This window comes from Eleutherodactylus coqui, chromosome 3 (assembly GCF_035609145.1).
Source record: "Eleutherodactylus coqui strain aEleCoq1 chromosome 3, aEleCoq1.hap1, whole genome shotgun sequence".
Lineage (NCBI taxonomy): Eukaryota > Metazoa > Chordata > Amphibia > Anura > Eleutherodactylidae > Eleutherodactylus > Eleutherodactylus coqui.
In genome coordinates this window covers 319,389,071-319,409,676 of record NC_089839.1, presented here as the reverse complement: position 1 = coordinate 319,409,676, position 20,606 = coordinate 319,389,071, and positions in this window count along the sequence as shown.

The window sequence follows — 20,606 nt, the reverse complement described above, 5'->3', positions numbered from 1 at the left end:
ACATTGTGTGTGATGGGGGGATTAGATTGTGAGCTCATGGGGTCAGGGATGATGGGAGTGATACATTGTGTGATGGGGGATTAGATTGTGAGCTCCTGGGGTCAGGGATGATGGGAGTGATACATTGTGTGTGACGGGATTAGATTGTCAGCTCCTGGGGTCAGGGATGATGGGAGTGATACATTATGTGATGGGATTAGATTGTGAGCTTCCTGGGATCAGGGATGATGGGAGTGATACATTGTGTGTGATGGGGGATTAGATTGTGAGCTCCTGGGGTCGGGGATGATGGGAGTGATACATTGTGTGTGATGGGGGATTAGATTGTGAGCTCCTGGGGTCAGGGATGATGGGAGTGATACATTGTGTGTGATGTGGGATTAGATTGTGAGCTCCTGGGGTCAGTAATGATGGGAGTGATACATTGTGTGATGGGGGATTAGATTGTGAGCTCCTGGGGTCAGGGATGATGGGAGTGATAAATTGTGTGTTGGGGGATTAGATTGTGAGCTCCTGGGGTCAGGGATGATGGGAGTGATACATTGTATGTGATGGGGGATTCGATTGTGAGCTCCTGGGGTCAGGGATGATGGGAGTGATACATTGTGTGTGATGGGGGGATTAGATTGTGAGCTCCTGGGTCAGGGATGATGGGAGTGATACATTGTGTGATGGGGGGATTAGATTGTGAGCTCCGGGGTCAGGGATGATGGGAGTGATACATTGTGTGTGATGGGGGGATTAGATTGTGAGCTCCTGGGGTCAGGGATGATGGGAGTGATACATTGTGTGATGGGGGGATTAGATTGTGAGCTCCGGGGTCAGGGATGATGGGAGTGATACATTGTGTGATGGGGGGATTGGATTGTGAGCTCCTGGGGTCAGGGATGATGGGAGTGATACATTGTGTGATGGAGGATTGGATTGTGAGCTCCTGGGGTCGGGGATGATGGGAGTGATACATTATGTGTGATGGGGGGGATTAGATTGTGAGCTCCTGGCGTCATGGGTGATGGGAGTGATACATTGTGTGATGTGGGGATTAGATTGTGAGCTCCTGGAGTCAGGGATGATGGGAGTGATACATTGTGTATGATGGGGGGGGGGGATTAGATTGTGAGCTCCTGGGGTCAGAGATGATGGGAGTGATACATTGTGTGTGACGGGATTAGATTGTGAGCTCCTGGGGTCAGGGATGATGGGAGTGATACATTATGTGATGGGATTAGATTGTGAGCTTCCTGGGATCAGGAATGATGGGAGTGATACATTGTGTGTGATGTGGGATTAGATTGTGAGCTCCTGGGGTCGGGGATGATGGGAGTGATACATTGTGTGTGATGTGGGATTAGATTGTGAGCTCCTGGGGTCAGTAATGATGGGAGTGATACATTGTGTGATGGGGGATTAGATTGTGAGCTCCTGGGGTCAGGGATGATGGGAGTGATAAATTGTGTGTTGGGGGATTAGATTGTGAGCTCCTGGGGTCAGGGATGATGGGAGTGATACATTGTATGTGATGGGGGATTCGATTGTGAGCTCCTGCGGTCAGGGATGATGGGAGTGATACATTGTGTGTGATGGGGGGATTAGATTGTGAGCTCCTGGGTCAGGGATGATGGGAGTGATACATTGTGTGATGGGGGGATTAGATTGTGAGCTCCGGGGTCAGGGATGATGGGAGTGATACATTGTGTGATGGGGGGATTAGATTGTCAGCTCCTGGGGACAGGGATGATGGGAGTGATACATTGTGTGATGGGGGGATTAGATTGTGAGCTCCTGGGGTCAGGGATGATGGGAGTGATACATTGTGTGATGGAGGATTGGATTGTGAGCTCCTGGGGTCGGGGATGATGGGAGTGATACATTATGTGTGATGGGGGGATTAGATTGTGAGCTCCTGGCGTCATGGATGATGGGAGTGATACATTGTGTGATGTGGGGATTAGATTGTGAGCTCCTGGAGTCAGGGATGATGGGAGTGATACATTGTGTATGATGAGGGGGGGATTAGATTGTGAGCTCCTGGGGTCAGGGATGATGGGAGTGATACATTGTGTGATGGGGGATTAGATTGTGAGCTCCTGGGGTCAGGGATGATGGGAGTGATACATTGTGTGTGACGGGATTAGATTGTGAGCTCCTGGGGTCAGGGATGATGGGAGTGATACATTATGTGATGGGATTAGATTGTGAGCTCCTGGGGTCAGGGATGATGGGAGTGATATATTGTGTGTGATGGGGGGATTAGATTGTGAGCTCCTGGGGTCAGGGATGATGGGAGTGATACATTATGTGATGGGATTAGATTGTGAGCTTCCGGGGTCAGGGATGATGGGAGTGATACACTGTGTGTGATGGGGGGATTAGATTGTGAGCTCCTGGGGTCGGGGATGATGGGAGTGATACATTGTGTGATGGAGGATTAGATTGTGAGCTCCTGGGGTCAGGGATGATGGGAGTGATACATTGTGTGTGACGGGATTAGATTGTGAGCTCCTGGGGTCAGGGATGATGGGAGTGATACATTATGTGATGGGATTAGATTGTGAGCTCCTGGGGTCAGGGATGATGGGAGTGATATATTGTGTGTGATGGGGGGATTAGATTGTGAGCTCCTGGGGTCAGGGATGATGGGAGTGATACATTATGTGATGGGATTAGATTGTGAGCTTCCGGGGTCAGGGATGATGGGAGTGATACACTGTGTGTGATGGGGGGATTAGATTGTGAGCTCCTGGGGTCAGGGATGATGGGAGTGATACATTGTGTGTGATGGGGGGGATTAGATTGTGAGCTCCTGGGGTCAGGGATGATGGGAGTGATACATTGTGTGATGGGGGTATTAGATTGTGAGCTCCTGGGGTCAGGGATGATGGGAGTGATACATTGTGTGATGGGGGGATTAGATTGTGAGCTCCTGGGGTCAGGGATGATGGGAGTGATACATTGTGTGATGGGGGATTAGATTGTGAGCTCCTGGGGTCAGGGATGATGGGAGTGATACATTGTGTGATGGAGGATTAGATTGTAAGCTCCTGGGGTCAGGGATAATGGGAGTGATACATTGTGTGTGATGGGGGGATTAGATTGTGAGCTCCTGGGGTCAGGGATGATGGGAGTGATACATTGTGTGTGATGGGGGGATTAGATTGTGAGCTCCCGAGGTCAGGGATGATGGGAGTGATACATTGTGTGATGGGGGATATTAGATTGTGAGCTCCTGGGGTCAGGGATGATGGGAGTGATACATTGTGTGTGATGGGGGATTAGATTGTGAGCTCCTGGGGTCAGGGATGATGGGAGTGATACATTGTGTGTGATGGGGGGATTAGATTGTGAGCTCCCGAGGTCAGGGATAATGGGAGTGATACATTGTGTGATGGGGGGATTAGATTGTGAGCTCCTGGGGTCAGGGATGATGGGAGTGATACATTGTATGTGATGGGGGGATTAGATTGTGAGCTCCTGGGGTCAGGGATGATGGGAGTGATACATTGTGTGTGATGGGGGATTAGATTGTGAGCTCCTGGGGTCAGGGATGATGGGAGTGATACATTGTGTGTGATGGGGGGATTAGATTGTGAGCTCCTGGGGTCAGGGATGATGGGAGTGATACATTGTGTGTGATGGGGGATTAGATTGTGAGCTCCTGGGGTCAGGGATGATGGGAGTGATACATTGTGTGATGGGGGATTAGATTGTGAGCTCCCGAGGTCAGGGATAATGGGAGTGATACATTGTGTGTGATGGGGGGATTAGATTGTGAGCTCCCGAGGTCAGGGATGATGGGAGTGATACATTGTGTGATGGGGGATTAGATTGTGAGCTCCCGAGGTCAGGGATAATGGGAGTGATACATTGTGTGTGATGGGGGGTTAGATTGTGAGCTCCTGGGGTCAGGGATGATGGGAGTGATACATTGTGTGTGATGGGATTAGATTGTGAGCTCCTGGGGTCAGGGATGATGGGAGTGATACATTGTGTGATGGGGGATTAGATTGTGAGCTCCTGGGGTCAGGGATGATGGGAGTGATACATTGTGTGTGATGGGGGTATTAGATTGTGAGCTCCTGGGGTCAGGGATGATGGGAGTGATACATTGTGTGTGATGGGGGATTAGATTGTGAGCTCCTGGGGTCAGGGATGATGGGAGTGATACATTGTGTGATGGGGGATTAGATTGTGAGCTCCTGGGGTCGGGGATGATGGGAGTGATACATTGTGTGTGATGGGGGGATTAGATTGTGAGCTCCCGAGGTCAGGGATGATGGGAGTGATACATTGTGTGATGGGGGATTAGATTGTGAGCTCCTGGGGTCAGGGATGATGGGAGTGATACATTGTGTGATGGGATTAGATTGTGAGCTCCTGGGGTCAGGGATGATGGGAGTGATACATTGTGTGTGATGGGATTAGATTGTGAGCTCCTGGGGTCAGGGATGATGGGAGTGATACATTGTGTGATAGGGGGATTAGATTGTGAGCTCCTGGGGTCAGGGATGATGGGAGTGATACATTGTGTGATGGGGGGATTAGATTGTGAGCTCCTGGGGTCAGGGATGATGGGAGTGATACATTATGTGATGGGGGGATTAGATTGTGAGCTCCTGGGGTCAGGGATGATGGGAGTGATACATTGTGTGTGATGGGGGGATTAGATTGTGAGCTCCTGGGGTCAGGGATGATGGGAGTGATACATTGTGTGATGGGGGATTAGATTGTGAGCTCCTGGGGTCAGGGATGATGGGAGTGATACATTGTGTGATGGGGGATTAGATTGTGAGCTCCTGGGGTCAGGGATGATGGGAGTGATACATTGTGTGATGGGGGGATTAGATTGTGAGCTCCTGGGGTCAGGGATGATGGGAGTGATACATTGTGTGATGGGGGGATTAGATTGTGAGCTCCTGGGGTCGGGGATGATGGGAGTGATACATTGTGATGGGGGATTAGATTGTGAGCTCCTGGGGTCAGGGATGATGGGAGTGATACATTGTGTGATAGGGGGATTAGATTGTGAGCTCCTGGGGTCAGGGATGATGGGAGTGATACATTGTGTGTGATGGGGGATTAGATTGTGAGCTCCTGGGGTCAGGGATGATGGGAGTGATACATTGTGTTTGATGGGATTAGATTGTGAGCTCCTGGGGTCAGGGATGATGGGAGTGATACATTGTGTTTGATGGGATTAGATTGTGAGCTCCTGGGGTCAGGGATGATGGGAGTGATACATTGTGTGTGATGGCGGGATTAGATTGTGAGTTCCTGGGGTCAGGGATGATGAGAGTGATACATTGTGTGATGGGGGATTAGATTGTGAGCTCCTGGGGTCGGGGATGATGGGAGTGATACATTGTGTGTGATGGGGGGATTAGATTGTGAGCTCCTGGGGTCAGGGATGATGGGAGTGATACTTTGTGTGTGATGGGGGATTAGATTGTGAGCTGCTGGAGTCAGGGATGATAGGAGTGATACATTGTGTGAAGGGGGATATTAGATTGTGAGCTCCTGGGGTCAGGGATGATGGGAGTGATACATTGTGTGATAGGGGGATTAGATTGTGAGCTCCTGGGGTCAGGGATGATGGGAGTGATACATTGTGTGATGGGGGGATTAGATTGTGAGCTCCTGGGGTCAGGGATGATGGGAGTGATACATTATGTGATGGCGGGATTAGATTGTGAGCTCCTGGGGTCAGGGATGATGGGAGTGATACATTGTGTGATGGGGGGATTAGATTGTGAGCTCCTGGGGTCAGGGATGATGGGAGTGATACATTGTGTGATGTGGGGATTAGATTGTGAGCTCCTGGGGTCAGGGATGATGGGAGTGATACATTGTGTGATGGCGGGATTAGATTGTGAGCTCCTGGGGTCAGGGATGATGGGAGTGATACATTGTGTGATGGCGGGATTAGATTGTGAGCTCCTGGGGTCAGGGATGATGGGAGTGATACATTATGTGATAGCGGGATTAGATTGTGAGCTCCTGGGGTCAGGGATGATGGGAGTGATACATTGTGTGATGGAGGATTAGATTGTGAGCTCCTGGGGTCAGGGATGATGGGAGTGATACATTGTGTGTGATGGCGGGATTAGATTGTGAGCTCCTGGGGTCAGGGATGATGGGAGTGATACATTATGTGATAGCGGGATTAGATTGTGAGCTCCTGGGGTCAGGGATGATGGGAGTGATACATTGTGTGATGGAGGATTAGATTGTGAGCTCCTGGGGTCAGGGATGATGGGAGTGATACATTGTGTGTGATGGCGGGATTAGATTGTGAGCTCCTGGGGTCGGGGATGATGGGAGTGATACATTGTGTGATGGGATTAGATTGTGAGCTCCTGGGGTCGGGGATGATGGGAGTGATACATTGTGTGATGGGATTAGATTGTGAGCTCCTGGGGTCGGGGATGATGGGAGTGATACATTATATGATGGGGGGATTAGATTGTCAGCTCCTGGGGTCAGGGATGATGGGAGTGATACATTGTGTGATGGGGGATTAGATTGTGAGCTGCTGGGGTCAGGGATGATGGGAGTGATACATTGTGTGATGGGATTAGATTGTGAGCTCCTGGGGTCGGGGATGATGGGAGTGATACATTATGTGATGGGGATTAGATTGTGAGCTCCTGGGGTCAGGGATGATGGGAGTGATACATTGTGTGTGATGGGGGATTAGATTGTGAGCTCCTGGGGTCAGGGATGATGGGAGTGATACATTGTGTGATGGGGGATTAGATTGTGAGCTCCTGGGGTCTGGGATGATGGGAGTGATACATTGTGTGATGGGATTAGATTGTGAGCTCCGGGGTCAGGAATGATGGGAGTGATACATTGTGTGTGATGGGGGATTAGATTGTGAGCTCCTGGGGTCAGGGATGATGGGAGTGATACATTGTGTGATGGGGGATTAGATTGTGAGCTCCTGGGGTCAGGGATGATGGGAGTGATGCATTGTGTGTGATGGGATTAGATTGTGAGCTCCTGGGGTCAGGGATGATGGGAGTGATACATTGTGTGATGGGATTAGATTGTGAGCTCCTGGGGTCGGGGATGATGGGAGTGATACATTGTGTGATGGGGGGATTAGATTGTGAGCTCCTGGGGTCAGGGATGATGGGAGTGATACATTGTGTGATGGGGGGATTAGATTGTGAGCTCCTGGGGTCAGGGATGATGGGAGTGATACATTGTGTGATAGGGGGATTAGATTGTGAGCTCCTGGGGTCAGGGATGATGGGAGTGATACATTGTGTGATGGGGGGATTAGATTGTGAGCTCCTGGGGTCAGGGATGATGGGAGTGATACATTATGTGATGGCGGGATTAGATTGTGAGCTCCTGGGGTCAGGGATGATGGGAGTGATACATTGTGTGATGGGGGGTTAGATTGTGAGCTCCTGGGGTCAGGGATGATGGGAGTGATACATTGTGTGTGATGGGGGATTAGATTGTGAGCTCCTGGGGTCAGGGATGATGGGAGTGATACATTGTGTGATGGGGGGATTAGATTGTGAGCTCCTGGGGTCAGGGATGATGGGAGTGATACATTGTGTGTGATGGGGGATTAGATTGTGAGCTCCTGGGGTCAGGGATGATGGGAGTGATACATTGTGTATGATGGAGGGATTAGATTGTAAGCTCCTGGGGTCAGGGATGATGGGAGTGATACATTATGTGATGGCGGGATTAGATTGTGAGCTCCTGGGGTCAGGGATGATGGGAGTGATACATTATGTGATGGGGGGATTAGATTGTGAGCTCCTGGGGTCAGGGATGATGGGAGTGATACATTATGTGATGGCGGGATTAGATTGTGAGCTCCTGGGGTCAGGGATGATGGGAGTGATACATTATGTGATGGGGGGATTAGATTGTGAGCTCCTGGGGTCAGGGATGATGGGAGTGATACATTGTGTGATGGGGGGATTAGATTGTGAGCTCCTGGGGTCAGGGATGATGGGAGTGATACATTGTGTGATGGCGGGATTAGATTGTGAGCTCCTGGGGTCAGGGATGATGGGAGTGATACATTATGTGATGGCGGGATTAGATTGTGAGCTCCTGGGGTCAGGGATGATGGGAGTGATACATTGTGTGATGGGGGGATTAGATTGTGAGCTCCTGGGGTCAGGGATGATGGGAGTGATACATTATGTGATGGGAGGATTAGATTGTGAGCTCCTGGGGTCAGGGATGATGGGAGTGATACATTGTGTGTGATGGGGGGATTAGATTGTGAGCTCCTGGGGTCAGGGATGATGGGAGTGATACATTGTGTGTGATGGGAGTATTAGATTGTGAGCTGCTGGGGTCAGGGATGATGGGAGTGATACATTGTGTGATGGGGGGATTAGATTGTGAGCTCCTGGGGTCAGGGATGATGGGAGTGATACATTGTGTGTGATGGGAGTATTAGATTGTGAGCTGCTGAGGTCAGGGATGATGGGAGTGATACATTGTGTGTGATGGGGGGATTAGATTGTGAGCTCCTGGGGTCAGGGATGATGGGAGTGATACATTATGTGATGGCGGGATTAGATTGTGAGCTCCTGGGGTCAGGGATGATGGGAGTGATACATTATGTGATGGGGGGATTAGATTGTGAGCTCCTGGGGACAGGGATGATGGGAGTGATACATTGTGTGATGGGGGGATTAGATTGTGAGCTCCTGGGGTCAGGGATGATGGGAGTGATACATTGTGTGATGGAGGATTGGATTGTGAGCTCCTGGGGTCGGGGATGATGGGAGTGATACATTATGTGTGATGGGGGGGATTAGATTGTGAGCTCCTGGCGTCATGGATGATGGGAGTGATACATTGTGTGATGGGGGGATTAGATTGTGAGCTCCTGGGGTCAGGGATGATGCGAGTGATACATTGTGTGATGGGGGGATTAGATTGTGAGCTCCTGGAGTCAGGGATGATGGGAGTGATACATTGTGTGTGATGGGGGGATTAGATTGTGAGCTCCTGGGGTCAGGGATGATGGGAGTGATACATTGTGTATGATGGGGGGGGATTAGATTGTGAGCTCCTGGGGTCAGGGATGATGGGAGTGATACATTGTGTGTGACGGGATTAGATTGTGAGCTCCTGGGGTCAGGGATGATGGGAGTGATACATTATGTGATGGGATTAGATTGTGAGCTTCCGGGGTCAGGGATGATGGGAGTGATACACTGTGTGTGATGGGGGGATTAGATTGTGAGCTCCTGGGGTCAGGGATGATGGGAGTGATACATTGTGTGTGATGGGAGTATTAGATTGTGAGCTGCTGGGGTCAGGGATGATGGGAGTGATACATTATGTGATGGGATTAGATTGTGAGCTTCCGGGGTCAGGGATGATGGGAGTAATACACTGTGTGTGATGGTGGGATTAGATTGTGAGCTCCTGGGGTCGGGGATGATGGGAGTGATACATTGTGTGATGGAGGATTGGATTGTGAGCTCCTGGGGTCAGGGATGATGGGAGTGATACATTGTGTGATGGAGGATTGGATTGTGAGCTCCTGGGGTCAGGGATGATGGGAGTGATACATTGTGTGATGGGGGTATTAGATTGTGAGCTCCTGGGGTCAGGGATGATGGGAGTGATACATTGTGTGATGGGGGGATTAGATTGTGAGCTCCTGGGGTCAGGGATAATGGGAGTGATACATTGTGTGTGATGGGGGGATTAGATTGTGAGCTCCTGGGGTCAGGGATGATGGGAGTGATACATTGTGTGTGATGGGGGATTAGATTGTGAGCTCCTGGGGTCAGGGATGATGGGAGTGATACATTGTGTGTGATGGGGGATTAGATTGTGAGCTCCTGGGGTCAGGGATGATGGGAGTGATACATTGTGTGTGATGGGGGGATTAGATTGTGAGCTCCCGAGGTCAGGGATAATGGGAGTGATACATTGTGTGATGGGGGGATTAGATTGTGAGCTCCTGGGGTCAGGGATGATGGGAGTGATACATTGTATGTGATGGGGGGATTAGATTGTGAGCTCCTGGGGTCAGGGATGATGGGAGTGATACATTGTGTGATGGGGGATTAGATTGTGAGCTCCCGAGGTCAGGGATAATGGGAGTGATACATTGTGTGTGATGGGGGATTAGATTGTGAGCTCCTGGGATCAGGGATGATGGGAGTGATACATTGTGTGATGGGGGATTAGATTGTGAGCTCCCGAGGTCAGGGATAATGGGAGTGATACATTGTGTGATGGGGGGATTAGATTGTGAGCTCCTGGGGTCAGGGATGATGGGAGTGATACATTGTGTGATGGGGGGATTAGATTGTGAGCTCCCGAGGTCAGGGATGATGGGAGTGATACATTGTGTGTGATGGGGGTATTAGATTGTGAGCTCCTGGGGTCAGGGATGATGGGAATGATACATTGTGTGCGATAGGGGATTAGATTGTGAGCTCCTGGGGTCAGGGATGATGGGAGTGATACATTGTGTGATGGGGGATTAGATTGTGAGCTCCTGGGGCCAGGGATGATGGGAATGATACATTGTGTGCAATAGGGGATTAGATTGTGAGCTCCTGGGGTCAGGGATGATGGGAGTGATACATTGTGTGATGGGGGGATTAGATTGTACGCTCCTGGGGTCGGGGATGATGGGAGTGATACATTGTGTGTGATGGGGGATTAGATTGTGAGCTCCTGGGGTCAGGGATGATGGGAGTGATACATTGTGTGTGATGGGATTAGATTGTGAGCTCCTGGGGTCAGGGATGATGGGAGTGATACATTGTGTGTGATGGGATTAGATTGTGAGCTCCTGGGGTCAGGAATGATGGGAGTGATACATTGTGTGTGATGGGATTAGATTGTGAGCTCCTGGGGTCAGGGATGATGGGAGTGATACATTGTGTGATAGGGGGATTAGATTGTGAGCTCCTGGGGTCAGGGATGATGGGAGTGATACATTGTGTGATGGGGGGATTAGATTGTGAGCTCCTGGGGTCAGGGATGATGGGAGTGATACATTGTGTGATGGGGGATTAGATTGTGAGCTCCTGGGGTCAGGGATGATGGGAGTGATACATTGTGTGATGGGGGGATTAGATTGTGAGCTCCTGGGGTCAGGGATGATGGTAGTGATACATTGTGATGGGGGATTAGATTGTGAGCTCCTGGGGTCAGGGATGATGGGAGTGATACATTGTGTGATAGGGGGATTAGATTGTGAGCTCCTGGGGTCAGGGATGATGGGAGTGATACATTGTGTGTGATGGGGGATTAGATTGTGAGCTCCTGGGGTCGGGGATGATGGGAGTGATACATTGTGTGATGGAGGATTAGATTGTGAGCTCCTGGGGTCAGGGATGATGGGAGAGATACATTGTGTTTGATGGGATTAGATTGTGAGCTCCTGGGGTCAGGGATGATGGGAGTGATACATTGTGTGTGATGGGGGGATTAGATTGTGAGCTCCTGGGGTCAGGGATGATGGGAGTGATACATTGTGTGATGGGGGATTAGATTGTGAGCTCCTGGGGTCAGGGATGATGGGAGTGATACATTGTGTGATAGGGGGATTAGATTGTGAGCTCCTGGGGTCAGGGATGATGGGAGTGATACATTGTGTGATGGGGGGATTAGATTGTGAGCTCCTGGGGTCAGGGATGATGGGAGTGATACATTGTGTGTGATGGGGGATTAGATTGTGAGTTCCTGGGGTCAGGGATGATGGGAGTGATACATTGTGTGTGATGGCGGGATTAGATTGTGAGCTCCTGGGGTCGGGGATGATGGGAGTGATACATTGTGTGATGAGGGGGATTAGATTGTGAGTTCCTGGGGTCAGGGATGATGAGAGTGATACATTGTGTGATGGGGGATTAGATTGTGAGCTCCTGGGGTCAGGGATGATGGGAGTGATACATTGTGTGTGATGGGGGATTAGATTGTGAGTTCCTGGGGTCAGGGATGATGAGAGTGATACATTGTGTGTGATGGGGGATTAGATTGTGAGCTCCTGGGGTCAGGGATGATGGGAGTGATACATTGTGTGATGGGGGGATTAGATTGTGAGTTCCTGGGGTCAGGGATGATGAGAGTGATACATTGTGTGTGATGGGGGATTAGATTGTGAGTTCCTGGGGTCAGGGATGATGGGAGTGATACATTGTGTGTGATGGGGGATTAGATTGTGAGCTCCTGGGGTCAGGGATGATGGGAGTGATACATTGTGTGATGGGGGGATTAGATTGTGAGCTCCTGGGATCAGGGATGATGGGAGTGATACATTGTGTGTGATGGGGGATTAGATAGTGAGCTCCTGGGGACAGGGATGATGGGAGTGATACATTGTGTGATGGAGGATTAGATTGTGAGCTCCTGGGGTCAGGGATGATGGGAGTGATACATTGTGTGATGGGGATGATTAGATTGTGAGCTCCTGAGGTCAGGGATGATGGGAGTGATACATTGTGTGATGGGGATGATTAGATTGTGAGTTCCTGGGGTCAGGGATGATGGGAGTGATACATTGTGTTTGATAGGATTAGATTGTGAGCTCCTGGGGTCAGGGATGATGGGAGTGATACATTGTGTGTGATGGCGGGATTAGATTGTGAGCTCCTGGGGTCGGGGATGATGGGAGTGATACATTGTGTGATGAGGGGGATTAGATTGTGAGTTCCTGGGGTCAGGGATGATGGGAGTGATACATTGTGTGTGATGGGGGGATTAGATTGTGAGCTCCTGGGGTCAGGGATGATGGGAGTGATACTTTGTGTGTGATGGGGGATTAGATTGTGAGCTGCTGGAGTCAGGGATGATAGGAGTGATACATTGTGTGATGGGGGATATTAGATTGTGAGCTCCTGGGGTCAGGGATGATGGGAGTGATACATTGTGTGATAGGGGGATTAGATTGTGAGCTCCTGGGGTCAGGGATGATGGGAGTGATACATTGTGTGATGGGGGGATTAGATTGTGAGCTCCTGGGGTCAGGGATGATGGGAGTGATACATTATGTGATGGCGGGATTAGATTGTGAGCTCCTGGGGTCAGGGATGATGGGAGTGATACATTGTGTGATGGGGGGATTAGATTGTGAGCTCCTGGGGTCAGGGATGATGGGAGTGATACATTATGTGATGAGGGATTAGATTGTGAGCTCCTGGAGTCAGGGATGATGAGAGTGATACATTGTGTGATGGGGGATTAGATTGTGAGCTCCTGGGGTCAGGGATGATGGGAGTGATACATTGTGTGTGATGGGGAGATTAGATTGTGAGCTCCTGGGGTCAGGGATGATGGGAGTGATACATTGTGTGATGGGATTAGATTGTGAGCTCCTGGGGTCAGGGATGATGGGAGTGATACATTGTGTGATGGCGGGATTAGATTGTGAGCTCCTGGGGTCGGGGATGATGGGAGTGATACATTGTGTGATGGCGGGATTAGATTGTGAGCTCCTGGGGTCAGGGATGATGGGAGTGATACATTATGTGATGGGGGGATTAGATTGTGAGCTCCTGGGGTCAGGGATGATGGGAGTGATACATTGTGTGATGGGGGGATTAGATTGTGAGCTCCTGGGGTCAGGGATGATGGGAGTGATACATTGTGTGTGATGGCGGGATTAGATTGTGAGCTCCTGGGGTCAGGGATGCTGGGAGTGATACATTGTGTGTGATGGGGGGATTAGATTGTGAGCTCCTGGGGTCAGGGATGATGGGAGTGATACATTGTGTGATGGGGGGATTAGATTGTGAGCTCCTGGGGTCAGGGATGATGGGAGTGATACATTGTGTGATGGGGGGATTAGATTGTGAGCTCCTGGGGTCAGGGATGATGGTAGTGATACATTGTGATGGGGGATTAGATTGTGAGCTCCTGGGGTCAGGGATGATGGGAGTGATACATTGTGTGATAGGGGGATTAGATTGTGAGCTCCTGGGGTCAGGGATGATGGGAGTGATACATTGTGTGTGATGGGGGATTAGATTGTGAGCTCCTGGGGTCGGGGATGATGGGAGTGATACATTGTGTGATGGAGGATTAGATTGTGAGCTCGTGGGGTCAGGGATGATGGGAGTGATACATTGTGTGATGGGGGATTAGATTGTGAGCTCCTGGGGTCAGGGATGATGGGAGTGATACATTGTGTGTGATGGGGGATTAGATTGTGAGCTCCTGGGGTCAGGGATGATGGGAGTGATACATTGTGTTTGATGGGATTAGATTGTGAGCTCCTGGGGTCAGGGATGATGGGAGTGATACATTGTGTGTGATGGCGGGATTAGATTGTGAGCTCCTGGGGTCGGGGATGATGGGAGTGATACATTATGTGATGAGGGGGATTAGATTGTGAGTTCCTGGGGTCAGGGATGATGAGAGTGATACATTGTGTGATGGGGGATTAGATTGTGAGCTCCTGGGGTCAGGGATGATGGGAGTGATACATTGTGTGATGAGGGGGATTAGATTGTGAGTTCCTGGGGTCAGGGATGATGAGAGTGATACATTGTGTGATGGGGGATTAGATTGTGAGCTCCTGGGGTCAGGGATGATGGGAGTGATACATTGTGTGTGATGGGGGATTAGATTGTGAGTTCCTGGGGTCAGGGATGATGAGAGTGATACATTGTGTGATGGAGGATTAGATTGTGAGCTCCTGGGGTCGGGGATGATGGGAGTGATACATTGTGTGATGAGGGGGATTAGATTGTGAGTTCCTGGGGTCAGGGATGATGGGAGTGATACATTGTGTGTGATGGGGGGATTAGATTGTGAGCTCCTGGGGTCAGGGATGATGGGAGTGATACATTGTGTGATGGGGGATTAGATTGTGAGCTCCTGGGGTCAGGGATAATGGGAGTGATACATTGTGTGATGAGGGGGATTAGATTGTGAGTTCCTGGGGTCAGGGATGATGGGAGTGATACATTGTGTGTGATGGGGGGATTAGATTGTGAGCTCCTGGGGTCAGGGATGATAGGAGTGATACATTGTGTGATGGGGGATATTAGATTGTGAGCTCCTGGGGTCAGGGATGATGGGAGTGATACATTGTGTGATAGGGGGATTAGATTGTGAGCTCCTGGGGTCAGGGATGATGGGAGTGATACATTGTGTGATGGGGTGATTAGATTGTGAGCTCCTGGGGTCAGGGATGATGGGAGTGATACATTATGTGATGGCGGGATTAGATTGTGAGCTCCTGGGGTCAGGGATGATGGGAGTGATACATTGTGTGATGGGGGGATTAGATTGTGAGCTCCTGGGGTCAGGGATGATGGGAGTGATACATTGTGTGATGGGGGGATTAGATTGTGAGCTCCTGGGGTCAGGGATGATGGGAGTGATACATTATGTGATGGCGGGATTAGATTGTGAGCTCCTGGGGTCAGGGATGATGGGAGTGATACATTGTGTGATGGGATTAGATTGTGAGCTCCTGGGGTCGGGGATGATGGGAGTGATACATTGTGTGATGGCGGGATTAGATTGTGAGCTCCTGGGGTCAGGGATGATGGGAGTGATACATTATGTGATGGCGGGATTAGATTGTGAGCTCCTGGGGTCAGGGATGATGGGAGTGATACATTGTGTGATGGGGGGATTAGATTGTGAGCTCCTGGGGTCAGGGATGATGGGAGTGATACATTATGTGATGGCGGGATTAGATTGTGAGCTCCTGGGGTCAGGGATGATGGGAGTGATACATTGTGTGATGGGGGGGGGGATTAGATTGTGAGCTCCTGGGGTCAGGGATGATGGGAGTGATACATTGTGTGTGATGGGATTAGATTGTGAGCTCCTGGGGTCAGGGATGATGGGAGTGATACATTGTGTGATGGGGGATATTAGATTGTGAGCTCCTGGGGTCAGGGATGATGGGAGTGATACATTGTGTGTGATGGGGGGATTAGATTGTGAGCTCCTGGGGTCAGGGATGATGGGAGTGATACATTGTGTGTGATGGGGGGATTAGATTGTGAGCTCCTGGGGTCGGGGATGATGGGAGTGATACATTGTGTGATGGGGGGATTAGATTGTGAGCTCCTGGGGTCAGGGATGATGGGAGTGATACATTGTGTGATAGGGGGATTAGATTGTGAGCTCCTGGGGTCAGGGATGATGGGAGTGATACATTATGTGATGGGGGGATTAGATTGTGAGCTCCTGGGGTCAGGGATGATGGGAGTGATACATTGTGTGATGGGGGGATTAGATTGTGAGCTCCTGGGGTCAGGGATGATGGGAGTGATACATTGTGTGATGGCGGGATTAGATTGTGAGCTCCTGGGGTCAGGGATGATGGGAGTGATACATTGTGTGATGGGGGGATTAGATTGTGAGCTCCTGGGGTCAGGGATGATGGGAGTGATACATTGTGTGTGATGGGATTAGATTGTGAGCTCCTGGGGTCAGGGATGATGGGAGTGATACATTGTGTGATGGGGGATATTAGATTGTGAGCTCCTGGGGTCAGGGATGATGGGAGTGATACATTGTGTGTGATGGGGGGATTAGATTGTGAGCTCCTGGGGTCAGGGATGATGGGAGTGATGCATTGTGTGTGATGGGATTAGATTGTGAGCTCCTGGGGTCAGGGATGATGGGAGTGATACATTGTGTGATGGGGGATATTAGATTGTGAGCTCCTGGGGTCAGGGATGATGGGAGTGATACATTGTGTGTGATGGGGGGATTAGATTGTGAGCTCCTGGGGTCAGGGATGATGGGAGTGATACATTGTGTGTGATGGGGGGATTAGATTGTGAGCTCCTGGGGTCGGGGATGATGGGAGTGATACATTGTGTGATGGGGGGATTAGATTGTGAGCTCCTGGGGTCAGGGATGATGGGAGTGATACATTGTGTGATAGGGGGATTAGATTGTGAGCTCCTGGGGTCAGGGATGATGGGAGTGATACATTGTGTGTGATGGGGGATTAGATTGTGAGCTCCTGGGGTCGGGGATGATGGGAGTGATACATTGTGTGATGGGGGGATTAGATTGTGAGCTCCTGGGGTCAGGGATGATGGGAGTGATACATTATGTGATGGCGGGATTAGATTGTGAGCTCCTGGGGTCAGGGATGATGGGAGTGATACATTGTGTGATGGGGGGTTAGATTGTGAGCTCCTGGGGTCAGGGATGATGGGAGTGATACATTATGTGATGGCGGGATTAGATTGTGAGCTCCTGGGGTCAGGGATGATGGGAGTGATACATTATGTGATGGGGGGATTAGATTGTGAGCTCCTGCGGTCAGGGATGATGGGAGTGATACATTATGTGATGGCGGGATTAGATTGTGAGCTCCTGGGGTCAGGGATGATGGGAGTGATACATTATGTGATGGGGGGATTAGATTGTGAGCTCCTGGGGTCAGGGATGATGGGAGTGATACATTGTGTGATGGGGGGATTAGATTGTGAGCTCCTGGGGTCAGGGATGATGGGAGTGATACATTGTGTGATGGCGGGATTAGATTGTGAGCTCCTGCGGTCAGGGATGATGGGAGTGATACATTATGTGATGGCGGGATTAGATTGTGAGCTCCTGGGGTCAGGGATGATGGGAGTGATACATTGTGTGATGGGGGGATTAGATTGTGAGCTCCTGGGGTCAGGGATGATGGGAGTGATACATTGTGTGATGGGGGATTAGATTGTGAGCTCCTGGGGTCAGGGATGATGGGTGTGATACATTGTGTGATGGGGGATTAGATTGTAAGCTCCTGGGGTCAGGCATGATGGGAGTGATACATTGTGTGTGATGGGGGGATTAGATTGTGAGCTCCTGGGGTCAGGGATGATGGGTGTGATACATTGTGTGATGGGGGATTAGATTGTAAGCTCCTGGGGTCAGGGATGATGGGAGTGATACATTGTGTGATGGGGGATATTAGATTGTGAGCTCTTGGGGCCAGGGATGATGGGAGTGATACATTGTGTGATGGGGGATATTAGATTGTGAGCTCTTGGGGCCAGGGATGATGGGAGTGATACATTGTGTGATGGGGGATATTAGATTGTGAGCTCTTGGGGCCAGGGATGATGGGAATGATATTTTCTGCGCACTATGCAGAGAATAGATCCCATAATTTCCCTGTGCATTTCGTTTGGGCAGCATGCTAAGGCGGGCAGGTTTTCCCAGAGTGTAGCGTCCCGTCCCAGACTTTAGGGCCACACAGCACTCTATCTCCTGTAGTGATTACTTGTGTAATGGAGGAGCTTGGTGGGGTTTAGGCAAAAGTAGAACTAGTAAAACCGCGTGGGTCTCCCGCATGCGTGATCCGCGCCCCTAAGGAATCATGGGAATTAAATACCTGCGGATGTCATTTTCCCTGGCGCACAGATTGCACCCGCAGCATGCTCCATTTTGGGCAGTTTTCCCGCATGGACGTCTTCCATTAAAGCCTTTGAAAGCCGTCCGCTGCTGCAGCACAGAAGCAGCTGTCACTGCGACCTTCCTGCAGGACTGCCAAAAAGTGTGCACGGCGCATGTGGAGAGGGAGCGGGAGCATCCCCAGTGCGGGGAAGACCTCACGGATCACAGGAGTTAACAGTCCAGCAGCCAGGGTCAACCATGAGTAAAACTACCGCTAATGAACAGCAGGATAAATGCCATGGGTGTGCCAGCCTAAATTCCCTTCATTCCTCCATGAATAACATTGCCTCAGGACCACTTAGGTTTGCAGAGTGCCTGACAGATGTTTTACTAACTGCTATATTTGCTGAAAAATCGTTTGCTTGTTACCACGGAAACCTGTTGGACCATGCTAAAGGGTTGAGTAAACTTCCTTGGTTCACCATGCATTCTCGGTCTGGACTGCTTCTATCATCGGTAGATTTAAGGGAAAGGGTACTGGCGTCACGATCTACTATCTACGTCTATTTGCAACCGGCGAGTAGCTGAGCCACCCGTGACAGCCATCCTCTAAGCCCCGCTGTCTCCCTCACCTGGTAAGGTCTGCGCCTGGTTACCGTAAAAGCAGGAGAGGGGTTAGCTAGGGGGCGGGGCAGAGGGGTGTGGTCAGGGCGGGGCTTATCACAACATATGATTTTACCTCTGTCATTATACAAAGTACAGGCAGGGAGACAATACATACCCTATGTCAGCACAGAGGGGCCCCAGTAGTAATAGTGCCCCCATAATAGTTCCAGTAGTAATAATAATGCCCACAGTGGCCCTCAGTAGTAATAGTGACCCCACAGTAGCTCCATTAGTAACAATGGCCCTAGGAGTATTTCTGACCCCCACAGGGGCCACACTGATAATACTATTACAACGGGCACTGATATAGCGGTTAGTGCCCCCTACATCGACCCAAGTATTTATAGTGACCCTTACAGTAGACTCCCTAAGAACCATATAGTGACCTCAGTTGTCAGCGCTATTACGCCCAAGGAGGGGCACCACTGAGTGATTACCAGGCGGGGAGTTGTGGCATCCCAGCTGATAATCACTTTAATAGTGACCCCACATCCTGAAAGCAGGACAAATGCTGTGGCACCCTGGGGAACGGGACACAGCGTCTCAAAGCAGGACTGTCCCAGCTAAGCATGCTCTATTCTCCTGCGCACCCCATAGATGTCAATTGGGATGTGCAAATGTGCACAAAGTATGCTAGGAGACACGTGAAACACTGCGTAATTGTACAGGACAAAGGACACACCTGGAACTCATTAGACTAGCCATTTCAATCATAGAATGGTAGAGGAAGGGTCCTCCGGGGTCATCGGGTCCTCCGGGGGCATCGGGACCTCCGGGGTCATCGGGACCTCCGGGGTCATCAGGGCCAACCCCCTGCTCAGTGCAGGATCACTAAATCATCCCAGACAGATGTCTGTCCGGCCTCTGAAGACTTCCATTGAAGGAGAACTCCCCACCTCCCGTGGTAACCTGTTCCACTCATTGATCCCCTCACTGTCTAATATCTAATCTGTGTCTCCTCCCTTTCAGTTTCATCCCATTGCTTCTAGTCTTTCCTTGTACAGATGAGAATAGGGCTGATCCCTCTGCAGTGTGACAGCCCTTCAGATATTTGTAGACCGCTATTAAGTCTCCTCTCAGCCTTCTCTTCTGCTAACCATTCCCAGATCCTTTACCCGTTCCTCAGAGTACATGATTTGCAGACCGCTCACCATCTTGGTAACTCTTCTCTGAACTTGCTCCAGTTTGTCTATGTCTTTTTTAAAGTGGGGTGCCCAGAACTGGACCCAGTATTCCAGATGAGGTCTGACTAAGGAAGAGTAGAGGGGATAATGACCTCACGTGATCTAGACTCTCTGCTTCTCTTAATACATCCCAGAATTGTGTTTGCCTTTTTGGCTGCTGCATCACATTGTTGACTCATGTTCAGTCTATGATCTATTAGTATACCCAAGTCTTTTTCACATGTGCTGCTGCTTAGCCCAATTCCTCCTATTCTGTATGTGCTTTTTTCATTTTTCTTGCCCAGATCTAGGACTTTGCATTTCTCCTTGCTAATGCCATTTTGTTAGTCGCCGACCACTGTGCAAGCTTTTCTAGATCTTTGTGAATCCTCCCTCTCTCTTTCCTAGTGTTGGCTATCCCTCCTAGCTTTGTGTCGTTAGTTTGATCAGTTTCCCATC